The sequence below is a fragment of the Phascolarctos cinereus genome, unplaced genomic scaffold, assembly GCF_003287225.1.
Source record: "Phascolarctos cinereus isolate Bilbo 61053 unplaced genomic scaffold, phaCin_HiC Scaffold_4;HRSCAF=312, whole genome shotgun sequence".
NCBI classification, from domain to species: Eukaryota; Metazoa; Chordata; class Mammalia; order Diprotodontia; family Phascolarctidae; genus Phascolarctos; species Phascolarctos cinereus.
This window is the reverse complement of record NW_027555847.1, coordinates 596,481,964-596,492,763: the sequence shown is the minus strand read 5'-3', so window position 1 is coordinate 596,492,763 and position 10,800 is coordinate 596,481,964. Positions and strand designations below refer to the sequence as shown.

The window sequence follows — 10,800 nt, the reverse complement described above, 5'->3', positions numbered from 1 at the left end:
TATATTATCTCATTTTATCTTGACAACAACCCTGGGAAGTAGGTGCTATTATGATCTCCATTTTACATAGGAGGAAATTGAGGCAGACAAAAGTTAAATGAATTGCCCAGGGTTACACAAGTAAGTCAGGTCTTCCTGACTCCAAGTCCAATGCTCTATCTACTGACTGTGCATGAGTGTCAGGAGGCTACAGCATCTTACTCCTGCGCTCAAGAAGTGGCCCAGAAGACATCACTGAGGCCATGTAGGATCAGAAAAGGAGCTGGGCCCATTATACAGTGAAAGACTGTGAGCTCCTTAAGGGCCGGGACTCTTTTTGCCTTTCTTTTATCCCTAGCACTTAGCATAATACCTGGAGCATAGGAGGTCCTTCATCGATGTTTATTGAGTGACAGGACAACCTGAGTGCTGTGCTACAGTCCAGAAAATATAAACAAGACCCAGAGAAAGGCTTTCAGCAACAAGGTTGATCCTCTATAGAAGGCTTCTAAGGAAAGTCGTGGACACAGGAAAAGAAGGCAAGAATGGCCTGTGATCTGCCCCAAATTGGAGAGGAGGAGCCAGGGAAAAGGGAACCAGTAATGGTGAGATCACAGGTCCATTGAAGCATTGATTCAATGTTTTTTTTTAAAGCATACTTTCATAGAAACATAGTATTTGAGAATTCAAAGTAACCACAGGAACCATCTAGTCTAACCCAAATCTGACATGAATCTGTACTATAAAGTACCCACCAAGAGGTCATCCCCGCTGTTTGAAGGCCTTCAAGGAGAGGCTAACCAAAATAAGGTTATATCCCTCTTCCACATGGCAAATCTTCAAGTATTTGAAGGCTATGATCATGTCTTCCCCCTCCCCCAAACTCCACCTCATGCTGTATCTGCCCTGAGATTTCTCTTCTCATAGAAGAGCAAGAGAAACTTGAGCAAGACTTGAATTCCTAAGGAAGAGTGAAGGATTATCTTCCCAACACGGACTGCCCAACTTGAATGATAAGTTGCTAATGAAGAGAATAGTTCTAGGATATTATAAGTGTACCTAAAATTAGTACTAAGTAGGCAGAAGAGGGGCTTGGGGGGGGGTGAGGGGTTGATTCAGAAATCCATGGGCTGTCCTTAAATGTCTTGTCTTGATGAATGAAGACCCTGCAGGACAGTCAGTCCTGGATAACTCTGAAGACAGCTCTGCTACCTTTCTGATGACTCAGGATATACTAGAGAATTATTTTGACTAAATATTAATTGTTTTAGTGCCATATTCATAGCAGGTGGGGCACAGTCTTGCTCACAACTTGGTGTTGGCTGGAAGGAGGGGCAAGGTCTGAAGGTGAGGAGAAATAACCAATAGAAGGAAGCCAAAGAGTTAAGCAAAGAGAAGAGGCTGAAGGTGGGTGTCTGTCATCTCCTTGTAAAGGCAGTCACGCTAAGAGAGTATCCCTCGGTGGTCACTCCATTCATCCCAGAAGTTCCACAGGACTCAGACAACTGCCATCTTTATGCAAATGACCTCCCAGTGTGTCAATTCAGCCCTCATCTCTCTGCTGAGCTCCAGCCTCACATGACCAGCTGAGCTCCAGCCTCACATGACCAACCACCTGCTGGGCATCATCACCTGGACATCCTACACAGACGGACAACATGCTGGACATGCTCTTGCTCAAACTCAATACGTACAAAACCAACCATTATCTTAGCCCACTCCCACCCTTACCCTACTTCCCTTCCTAACTTCTTTTTTGGGTCAAGGACATCCCCATCCTTAGAGTCCATTCAAGGTCACCATCTTGGAGTCAGCACAGCTCTGCCTCACTTGAATCCAATTCATGGGCAAGTCAAAACATCACCTCATGATGTCATTGGTTCTCTTTGAGAACGATGAACGAACAACATCATGAACTTTTCTGTCTCTGTCATCTACCGTATCCAAACTGCCAGTGAGGAAACTCCTTCCTCTAATAAGGCAGACACCTGCTGTGCAGCTTATAATACTAGACTTGCCTGGGGCCCTGAAGAGACATGCCCAGGGTCACCCAGGCAGTCAGTGACAGGACTCCAAGACAAATTTTGCATTCAGTTAAGCCACAGCTACCTCTCTACTGAGGGCAATACTCAATATAAATTATGAATTGCTATAAATCTGAACAGTACTATTAATGTGTGTGATTGCTGAAGACAAGATTCAGTGTGTCACATGAGATCCTGGATGTAGTTTCATGCCAAATGATGAGGAGGTCCCTCCTCGGAAATATAGATTGAATTGAAGAGAATCAGAGAGGCAGCTAGGTGGTGCAGTGGATAGAGCAATGGCCTTGGAGTCATGAGGACCTGAGTTCAAATCCGACCTCAGACATTTGACATTTACTAGCTGTATGACCCTGGGCAACTCACTTAACTCTGATTGCCTCACCAAAAAAAAAAAAGGCAAAAACAAACAAAACAACAACAAAACGATCACAGATACCAAGGTAACTTTCCCCTATTCATATTTGGTGCCACTGTGAAGGAATCGGAAACAAAACTGAGCCTGGTTGATCCAAGATGGTTATCATTTTAAATAGAAATAGCAGAGATCCCCTTTGGCTTCCATTTTGTGGTTCCAATTCTTTAGGTTCTGGATTTTCAGATTTTTGTCTGTTTGAGCCAAGGACAGATCTTGATAAAATTTCACAAACACCCTTTCTACAACATTTCTTTTCCCTTAGGGCCTTGACATTCCTTCCTGGTCACAACTTCATTCTTCACCCTTCCCTCTCCTTAAGAAACCTCTCTTCCCTTTTTCCTCTCCCCTTCTCCTCCTCCTTTCCTCTCTCTCTCTCTCCTCTTCCCCTTCCCACTCCCCTCTCCCTTTCTTCCCCTTTCATTCCCTCTCCCTTTTCTTTTACCTCCTTTCTTGGAGGCAGCTAGATGTCACATAAGATAGAATTCTGGGCCTAGAATCAAGAAGACTTGAGTTCAAATTCAGCTTCAAACACTTACTCACTGTGTGACTCTAGGCAAGTCATTTGACTTCTGCCTCCCTCAGTTTTCTCAACAGTAAGATGGGTATAATAATAGCACTTTTCTCCCAGAGTTGTTGTGAGGATTATATGAGATAACACTCTTTCTTTGCCATTGTCTTTGCCATTCTTCTGCCTTATTCTCTCTTTTAGCTACTTGCCCCCCTCCCCTCCCTTCTCAACTTTTATATAGAGCTTTAAAGCTTGTGAAAAGCAGGTGATGAAATTGACATTCAGACAAGTTAAGTGACTTGTCCATGGTCCTACTGCTTCTGTTTGTATGGTCACACTGCTAGGAAATGCCTCCGTACTCTGTAGTTTACACACTCCCCACCCCCCAGCCATCCTGTGTGCTTTGAACTCCCTCAAGGTTGCATTTAGTGGCCTGGTCCTTCCCAAGGTTTCTATTCCAGTTGAAACTGTTGTCATTAGCACTCACGTGTCAATGAACCCACTTCTCAAAACAGGAAGTTACCAAAGTTCAGGCTTATGTTCCAGCTGTGACCCAGGGTGCTCCCACCCCACCCCCCATGCCCTTACTACTGGTTGTGCAACCCTGAAGTGTCCTGTTCCAGGAAGGAGGGGGGTAAGGGATAGAGTAGTAAACATGGCCTTTCTCCATGGCCTTTTCCCTACTTAGCTCTGTTTACATACATACTTCTTCCCCTGGTCTTTGGAAATCAGACCCCCTCCCTCCATCTCCCCACCTTGGGGGCCCTTTGTCTTTGGAAGAGTGATTCTGCCTGGGTCTCTGTGCCTACAGAAAACCAGATGTGTAACCTGGCTGCAGAGGAGCAAACAGATAACCTAGTGTTCTCTGTTGGAGTTTGTTTCAAACTCCATTGACTCTTCTCATTACCTGACCTATATTAGACAGGGGATGCTACTCCCTAATACCAACAGATGCTAAGCTAAACAAGGGAATTCTCTGGTAGTAAATAAAACCAATGGGAAGAAAGATGAAAAAATATACTCATAGGTCACAGATTATAGAACTGGAAGGGATCTTGGTGGTCACCTAGTCCATTTTACAGCTGAAGAGACTGAGGCTCAGAGACAGAAAATGACTTGTCCAAAGTCACATGGGCAAGGTTCAGATTTGAATCCAGGTTCTCTGACACTGAATCCAGCTCTCTTTCAATTACACTTGTTGGATGGAGAACTACTAGGTAAACAAGAAATCTGCAGCCTTGCCATCTATGCTGTAAGAGCAATAGCCAACTAATCCCCTTGTCTCCCATCTTGGATATTGGGTTTCCCCACATTTCACCAACACTTACAACCATGTGACATACATTCTTTCCTATCCTATCTAACTGATAAAGCAAGTAAACCTAGATGAGGACAATTCATTTACCAGGGCCTTACCTGGATCTTGGTTTCCTCTTCTGTAAAATGAAGGTATTGGATTAGATGATCTCTAGTACCTTCTAGTGCTAATTATGTACGGCCTTTGTAAAATGAGAGACTCTTTGAATGACAGGATGAATAAATAAGACATTTACAAAATGCTCATGAGACAGCTAGGCATAGGGAATAGAGGACCGCTCTTGGAGTTAAGGCAATAGTTGTCGGTGGTCATTTTCAGTCATGTCCAGCTCGTCGTGACCCCATTTGGGGTTTTCTTGGCAAAGATTCTGGAGTAGTTTACCATTTCCTTCTCCAGGTTATTTTACAGATGAGGGCACTGAGGCAAGGAGGGTTAAGTGACTTGTCCAGAGTCATAGAGCTAGTAAGTGTATGAGGGTGGATTTGAAGTCAGGTCTTCCTGACTCCAGACCCAGCACTCTATTTAGTGTGCCACTTAGCTTCCCTGATTTAGGAAGACCTGAGTTCAAATTCAACCTCAGACACTTTCTGTCCTGAATTAGTCATTTAACCTCTATCTTGCCTCAGTCTCCTCAACTGTAAAATGGGGATAATAATAGTACCTATCTCACAGGATTATTGTGAGAATAAAATGAGATAATAAAGCACAGTGCTTGGCACATTATATGCTCATGTGCATTTAGGAAATTTTTTTTTCTTCCCTTCCTTTGACAGTGTTGCCCTTAAAAACATTATAGAAATCTGAATTGTTCATGTCATTATGTAACTATTAGACAGTGATGCCTGCATTCATTTATACCTCCATAGTTATGTTTGAAAGAGACAGTCCATTCCAATGTAGTAGATAGTGTTGGTCCTGGAGGCAGAAAGACATGTGTTCAAATCCTACCTGTCATACTTACTAGGTATGTGACTTTGGAGCAAGACAATTCCCCAGACTCAGTTTTCTCATTTGTCAATTGGGATATGAAGCAATAATAATAATAGTATCCCTGCCAATTGATTGTTGCAAAGATAAAAGAAGATGACGTATGTAAAATGATATACCTGCTCATTATTCTAGCGAAATGTTTGCTCTAGGTCAGGGATGATTTTGATTTTTTGGTTTGTTTGTTTCTGTGTTTGTGGCCCCAGGGCCTTGCCTATTGCCTGGTCCAGACTAGGCATTTAATATGAGCTTGTTGACTTGAACTGAATTGTGGTTTCCAAAATTTTCCAGGCCCTGATGTCCACTTCACTTTTGCCATCAAATGATCAAATTCCACAGAATCCTATAGGCTGAAAAGAAGGGCTGAAGAAGGAAACTAGAGTGTTCTGGTTGGGATGAGTCAAAACCAGAAAAATACAAGTTGGATCCAAGTCCCCTCCTGAAAGGGCCATAACCAGAGGGTGAAGGACTAAAAGAAGGTCTCTAGGAAAGGGGAATGTGTGTGTGTTGGGGGAGGCAGAATGAGGGGGGATCCTTTTTCTTGTTTAAGGTGCCAAGGTAGGAGAACTCTGCTATTTTTGATGATGCTCACAGTCACAAAATTTGAGGGTTAGAAGGGAGGTTCACAGTCATCCAGAGCTTCTTAAACTGTAGGTCATGACTCACATGGGGTCATGAGCGGGAAAAGTTTAAGAAGTGCTGATAAATCCAACCCATACATGAAAGGAATCTTCACTGTGACATGCCCAGCAAATGGTCCATGCTTTATGTCTGCTTGAAGACCTCTAAGAAGGAAGAACTTCCATTCCTTTCCCAATTCCCCTTTGGGAAAGCTTTTTTTTTTTCCTGATCTCAAGTCTAAATTTATTTCTTTTTAACTTTAAGCTATTGCTACTGGGACCAAACTCAAATAGTCAGAGACTCAAATGGAGCTACAATTTCCTTAATTTGATTTTTCTCTCCAATGATACAAATTGTGAGTCAGCCATGCCTGCCCATCCTTTGAGATTTTTGCCCACATCTTCCCCTAAATTTATTGCAGTGGGTCCATCCATCATTCTGGGGGCCTTCCTTACTTTCTTCTCAAAGATCAAGGATGGATAACTAGAATACTTTGGTCCTTTCCACATAGATGACCCATCCTCTCTTCCTATCAGACACCTTCTGGATAACATTTAGTTTTTCTTCAAGGTTCCTCCTGGCCGGGATACTGGTGTTGATTTCCTTCTTCTTTGGCCTTGGTTTCTCTATTTAAATGTCATCTCTAGTTCTCTTCCTGTTCCTCCTTTTGAAAAATGTAAGGAAGGTCAGCGCCAGACTGGGCCCTATATGAAATGAGGGGTGAAATTCTGAAGGAGTTAAGTCAGAGGGGTAGGAATGGGCCCAGATCTGCCTGGATGAGCAGAGCTCTGAATGCTTCATGACATGAATAGACACGCGCAGTCTGATGGGTCTGGCCGTGATAAGGCTGAAGCTGTCATGGCAAGTTGCTGACTGTATTTGTCACCTGGGAGTTGGGCTCTAGGTAGGTGTTCCCCCCAAAGGTGCGTGTTGCTGTCAAAATAAACCCCAGGCAGCCAGCAGCTGTATGATTCTAACCCCAGGCTTGCTCACAATTTAGAGGATGTAGGCGTGCACACCCACCACAACTAATGCTTTTATGTTCCTTAAGGGAAACTCCCTTTTATTTAAAAAAAAAAAGACTTAGTGTTGTCTCAAGAAGAAATGACCAGAAGCTTAACTGTTTAACCATTTCATATAACATGACATGATAAGAGGGCAGATTAGAAACAGACTACATTTAGGGTTCCTTTGGGGTATGATTTAATCACAAGTGGAGAGGATTACTCCATAGGCAGTAAGGCCTAGGACATAATTATTTCCCCATATTTTCATATAGAAATTTTAGTCACAAAAGAAACTCAACATTTCTTTGGTATATGTTGATATTTAGCTCATCGTATGTCTTTCCATCTTGTCTTTCCAACTAGATATCCCATGAGTCTTTGCACTCCTGCCACCTAGCACAGTGTCTTGCATGTAGCTGTCACCCTCAATGTTTGTTGATGCTGATAGAGATGGTAAAGCTTATGCTGATATACAGAGAACAATTTTTTTTAATTTTTCAGGGAAGAAGAGAGGGAGCCCAAGGTCACCCAGGTAGTTGATGACAGAGCTTAGACAAGAACCCAAGTCTCATGGATACTTGTTCTGTGTTCTTTCTACCTCATTGTCTCATAGCCTGAAGAGGCTAAAGACAGCTTCCTCGACTAGTTATGTACATATTTCTTGAATCTTTCCTTACCTACCTCTCTACTTTGTACATTTTTATATATACAAATGCGCAAAATAGTTGTTGTTTTTTTTTAAGCAAACTAGCAGTCCTAATCCAAGGAGGAAGATTTGACTTAATTGGTAGCACTGAGACTCATTGGAGTAGAGCCCATGACTAGAATATAGCTTTGGAATGATACACTTTATTCAAAAGGCAGAATAGATAAAAATGAGTTGGGGTGATGTGAGGCGGGAGGGGTAGCATGGTGTACTAGGAAGATATACTCATCCAAGGAATTCTAGGACTTAGAGAAGGTAGGGAGCATTTTGAGTGAGGATCAAGAGAGGCAGAGAAAGAAGTGATATTATTATGGAAGGATAGTACAGATTGCCTGTTCAGAAGTAAGAAATATGTAAGGAGGGGGAAAAAAAGAAATACATGAAGAGTTTAGGAAAAAGATCACAAAGCTGCCAAGGCGGGTTAGTACTGATAGGAGACTTTAACTATTGGGACATTTGCTGAAACTCCCTCTCTGTCAGAAGCAGAGCAGCTGATAAATTTATAATGTGTCTTAATGATAATCTTCTTCTTCAAAGGTAGAGAAAGTGATAAGAGGAGCTGCTGATTTGGAAGCAATTCTAACCAACATGGAGAAGTTGGTTGCAGAAGTAGAAATGATGGAAGAGGTGACTGACCATTCCAGGAAAGCTAGGCATAGCCTGTTATTCAATCTAGATTTTGAGAGAGAAGATCTTAAGGAGTTCAGAGAAAGAGTGGGTAGTATTCCCGGCCTAAAATTCTGCAGAGGGTTGGAGTGATTTCAAGAATAAATTTCTAACAACTTCAAGAAAAACTGATCCAACAAGTTTTCTACATAAACCAATGTGGATACATTGAAAGTACATCAACCAACATATTTTTAAAAGACATGTATAGAATATAGAAGCAAAGGCAGGTAATTGAGAATAAACACAAAAGAATAGTATTGTCTTTCACAAATAGGTCAAGTACACTAAATCCCAGGCTTGATTGAGGCTGGTGATGAATGTTAAAGACAACAGAAAAAGCTTTTTGATGTTATACTGGGGACAAGAGGAAGATTAAAGATGGTATAGAAACTTCAGGTAGATAGGATAATGATGGTGGTAGTGATATATGATACCACTTCTAGGGTTACTCCCTAACCTGCACTCCCATTGACAAGCTCTGTCCCCAGAGGTACAACTACTACTTTTAGATTTCTAGGGCGTGACCTTGAGGGCCTGGGTTTTTATTATTGTTATTGCCAAGCCCCCACTGGTGTATTTCCCACTAATAATCAGCCAGTAACCTTGATTAGATTGTAGCAAAGATATTTACTATAATGGTATTATAAGATCAGTTGGTACAAAATATTTCCCTCAAAAGCCTGGGGCACATTCTCCACAAATACATATAGATATATGGGAAGCATGTGTTCATAATTAGAGTACAATGCTAATGAGGTACATATGTAGGACATACTTATATATGGGGTAACTCATAGCTTCTAGAAATGTATACACTGGAAGTTCTTTTTCTCTAGTATTCTTCTCTGGTATAGGGGTCATGTTCCTTGATATTGCTTCCTTTCTTAGAATGCTGTCTTTTTATATCTGTTTTGTCTCCAGCTCCTGTCTTTTATTAGCCCAGTGTCTCTGATCCCAGAAGAAAACAGTGTTTGCTACTGGTGGTCCAGAGTCTTTTATGACATAAGTTGAGGGGGAGGGTGGTAAAGAGAGAGAAGGAGAAAGGAGAGTTGAAGGAGGGGGGGAGAGAGAGAGAGAGAGAGTTATTCTTACATATAGATAATAGAGAAGAGGCAAAATTACTGAATTCTTATTTTGCTTCTATTTTCTATTGATGTTCAGTGACTACGAGTTATAGAATATTACTGTTTCCAAAAAATTTCATTTGAGGATTGCTGAAAAGGATAGGGGTATAGTGGATGTGAGCAGGTTGAGACTTACAACAAATAAGAGATTATACAGAAGAAAATTTATATAAGATATACTATTGAAGATAATTATGAACAAAAAAGATGGGCTGGTCATATGGTGAGAGTGAGAGATAACTAATGGACAATCCATGTGCTCCCTTAGTATTTTCACTATGTCAAGAGAATACAAGGAAGGTGGTCAATACATTAGGCTGACCCCCTATTGCAAACCTATGGGAATCACGAACAAGAGTTCCATAAAATAGATAGTCATGCATTAGCTGCCATCTCCATTATTGGAGGGAGTACTCACATAAGTGAAATTTCTCTGCCAGGGAAAATTATTTTCAGACTAAAAAGGATAGAATCAATCAATCAATAGGCATGTATTCTCTACTTAATCAATAATATACATTTAATAAAAAGCCAAAAACAGCTCTTTTCAGGTGGTCCCCCTCACCAAAATGAAGTTCAATCCATTCGTGACCTTGGACCGAAGCATGAACTGCAAGAGACACTTCAATACACCCTCGCACATCTGGCACAAGATCATGTCGTCCCCGCTCTCCAAGGAGCTGAGGCAGAAGTACAACGTCCACTCGATGCCCATCCGGGAGGACGGCGAGGTCCAGGTGGTTCGGGGACACTACAAAGGTCAGCAAATTGGCAAGGTAGTCCAGGTTTACAGAAAGAAATACATCATCTACACTGAGCATGTGCAGTGTGAAAAAGCTTACTGCACAACTGTCCATGTGGGCATTCACCCTAGTAAGGTAGGTATCACCAGACTAAAACTGGATAAAGATCGCAAAAAGATTCTTGAGCGTAAAGCCAAATCCCAACAAGTTGGAAAGGAGAAGGGCAAATATAAAGAAGAAAACATTGAAAAAAAGATCTGTTATACAGTTGTAATTAAAAATTAAAATTAAAAAAAGGCAAAAGTAAAAGTTTCTTTCCCTCTATGAAGTTATAACAAAACTTGTTATAAGAAAGTTAAAACCTAAGATAAGTGAAAATATGGTAAGAGAGTACCTTGTTTTGCACAAGAAGTTCAAGTCACCAGGAAGGAATAACAAAATAAATAGGTCATATGATTGTGGAATCACTGCTGGTCATCTGTGGAAAGATCATGGACAATGAAATATGCTGCAAGATTGGAGAAGAGCAGATGTAAATTTAAGAAAATAAAATAAAAATTGAAGAATTGAGTCTACAAAAGTTAGTCTGGTGATCTTGGACTTTGGTCAGTTTTATGTCTTCATGAAGCCTTCCTTGACTACTGTAGACTTTACTGATGTCCTTTTTCTCTGAACTTC

General features: G+C 41.3%; 1 pseudogene; it reads left to right on the top strand.

Moving 5' to 3' along the window:
* The first annotated feature begins 9,923 nt into the window (after window positions 1–9,923).
* LOC110195279 (large ribosomal subunit protein uL24 pseudogene) lies at window positions 9,924–10,407 on the top strand (annotated as a pseudogene).
* The last annotated feature ends 393 nt before the right edge of the window (window positions 10,408–10,800 follow it).